Raw genomic sequence first — 3,312 nt, forward strand, 5'->3', positions numbered from 1 at the left:
ACAAGTAAGCACCTTCCGGAAGTTAGTTTTCAGCCAAAAAATAGAAGATGTATATTTAGTAGGCATCAGAACAAAAAAATGCGGTATTTGGGGGAAAAAAAGTCGTTTCTGAATAGAAGTCGAAAAATTTTGGAAGTTGAAGTTGTGTTTGGCATGCATCTAAGTTTGCAAAAAGTAGAAGTTTTGTGAATGGAAAACAAATTTCAACTTAAAACTCATCTTCAAAAAAAAAAAAAAAATCAATCCTATTTATAACCAAACACTGTTTTGAATTTTTTTTTTTTTAATTTTTTTTATTTAAGAAAAAGAAAAAGATGATGTTCAAACGGGCCCAGATTTAAGAGACTGGAATGAATATGTAGATACATATGCAAATTCTGTTGCTGAATGTTAGAATGTAGATTTTGATTGTTATTCTCCAAGAGAAAAAGTTTTTTGAATTGTGAAAACATATTGACTTAGTTTACTTAATGTTATTTCATGTACAAAACCTCTTTTCAGAAAAAGATTTTTATAGTAGTGCATTGATTTTGTTTCTTACAGATACTGATATAAGGTTTACACCAGTAAGCGATTCTGATCAACAACAGCTTCAATTGTTACACAAAGCATGTATTGGTCCAACTGAGGTAATTACCACCTACCAACCAAATCAAACTCTTCACTACTTCCGTACATATTGCTTGTGTCCCAGCTCCGGAGCATATTATACAAGTTATGTCTAGTAGCTAGTTTGGCCAAGCTTTTGAGAAGCCAAAAGTTTTTTTCTTTCAAAATAGTGTTTATTTTAGAAAGTTGAGGTGTTGGCCAAGTTTTTAGGAGGAAAAAGAGCGATTTTTTGAGAGTATAAAAAGCTTTTTAGAAGAACTTGTGTAACATTGGCAAGCACAAGGTACTGATCTTATATTGGCAAACTTTTCAAATTAATTAGCCAAACACAAATTGTTACTCTCCAAAAGTATTTTTTCTAAGCACTTCAAAATAAGAGATTCTAGAATTTTGGCCAAAATGTCTTTAAAAGTATGTGTCGTTATTGTTTCATTTCACTCAGAAAAGAAAGGTGTGACTAGTTAGAATTATATTTGCTTTTTCCATTTGTGTATTTTCTTGCTAGAAGCTGATGACATGCAGCTTTACTGTAAAACTGCAGTTGTATGCTGGAAATAGAGTGTATAATCTAAGAAACTGAAAAGTTTGAAGTGAAAGCTGGAGACAATGAAGATGCCTATGGGTATAAAAATAACCACTCTGAACTAGTAAAATTGTCTTTTTTTGTGTGTGTTCCAGTCCAACTGTAACGTTAAAGCCGGAACATTGTGGATAAGTCAGATAATATAGTATTCTTGAATCATAAACTTGATGCTTTCGAAGCTGAACGAAACAATTACCATCTAAGTATCTAACACGGTACTGCACGTCTGCACATAACATCATCTGAATTTCTTTAAACATAGAACTGATCTCTTGTAGGGTTGCTTTTCCCGAGGTGCTATGCATGTTCTTTCTCTTTATTTTAGGGAAAAGGTCCAAGTTTATCCCTCCACTATAAGGAATATCATAACTTTACCATCCGTTGTACTTTAGGGCTATTCATACCCATGTTTTTAGCAAATTGTGTCATATTTGAGTGTGTTTGGTTTGGGGAAAACATTTCCTTCATACCAAACACACCCTTGACTTAACAGCTCCACGATGGATTGGGTGGATTCACATGTCAAAATACTTCTGAAAAAAGGTCCAAATTTACTTGACTATGATTTGCAATTACCTTCTGTTTATACTTCACGTTGGAGCTCCACTAGGTCAAGGGAAATAGAAGATGATTTTCTAATGGCAAGTAGTACGAATGATCCCAAAGATAACGGAGGGTAAAGTTAAATATTTCATACAGTACTGGAGCACTTTTGATCCTTTTTGGTTTATTTTATGAAGCACCAGCTGATCACATGTTAGCATTTCAGGTCCTGCCTATCCGAACTACAGTGCCACAATCTGAAACCGCTGCACAAGCAATGGAACTAGCAACGGGAATCAAAGGTTCCATTCAATCTGCTAAAGAAAAGAAGATTCTTCATCATCAGGGGCAAAGCTCTGCAGTAAAAAATGAAAATGACTGGTGTAATAACCCCAATGATTCTGCTCACAACGGATGGGGTTCACTTGTTAGAGCCCAGCCTACATCCGAAATTACTAACCATGATTGGACCGATGACCGAACTAATGTCCAAGAGAACGGATGGGAAAGTACTGCAGATCTTTGACTGGATCTATGCATGTATGAACACTAAAAAATCCCCAAGGACTAGTCAGAGTAACGACGTTTGTCTAATGATAATTATAATTTTTAAGGTGAGTGTGAGAACAGCGAATTCAATATTAGTAGTTGTGGATTAGATTTCTAATATTAATGAAACTCCAACTGGCTACTTTTATCTATGCAGCACAATTTAAATTGTCAAATATCATATTTGGTGAAATGTAACAAATTAAAGCTTGCAATAGCACAAAAAATTACTTAAAGACATGATCAAATCCACATTCTTGATCCAAATTTAGGCCCTTGTGAAGGAAATCACAGTACCTTTTTATTGCACTAAGCCAGCTCACTTCTAAGCTGATTTACATTCATGTTAATCATGTTAAGTATTAGGGATCAAATCGATTTACATTTCATGTTAATCATGTTAAGTGTATAATATCACAGGGATCAAATCCTTTATAGGGAACAAAACAAAGAACATATACATTTAAAATTGAGACAAAAACATTTTTTTTGCCCATTGAATACGTTTTAGCCCTTGATTTAACACCATATTGAACAACAGCGGTCAAAATTTTAAAAAAAATTAAAAATGAGTATAGAATACTTTTGTTAAGGAATTACCAAAGTTATAATATTATACCGTAACATGAAACACTGTTCCTTTAATCTTGATCCATTAAAAGTATGCCCCCATAGCTTTTGTGAAGGGAACAAAACAAAATCTGTCCCTTAATAAGGGAAAAAATCGAATCTAAATAATTAAAATTCGAAGTTAACAATAACTTAACAATCTCATCGTAGTGCATTTGCACCAGTAATACCATTTCACTTTGACCACCGAGCATGTTTATTCATCAAGTAAATCTTAGATAAAGCGGCTCCTGATAATTTTGGTGTAAGTAAGCTAGCTATAGATGGTAATCAAGCACACAGATATTATCCTTGATATCAGAAACTTTAGGTCATACGTGATACACAGCTTCCACGCAAAGAATGATGGCCTAAGTAACGTTATTTTGTAGTTGTCACTTATATACAAATATAAATGT

General features: G+C 33.6%; 1 pseudogene; it reads left to right on the plus strand.

The window, feature by feature from the left end:
* Positions 1–2,261, plus strand: part of LOC132050612 (putative E3 ubiquitin-protein ligase XBAT35) — a 14,883-nt pseudogene extending 12,622 nt beyond the window's left edge.
* The last annotated feature ends 1,051 nt before the right edge of the window (positions 2,262–3,312 follow it).

This window comes from Lycium ferocissimum, chromosome 3 (assembly GCF_029784015.1).
Source record: "Lycium ferocissimum isolate CSIRO_LF1 chromosome 3, AGI_CSIRO_Lferr_CH_V1, whole genome shotgun sequence".
Taxonomy (NCBI): Eukaryota; Viridiplantae; Streptophyta; class Magnoliopsida; order Solanales; family Solanaceae; genus Lycium; species Lycium ferocissimum.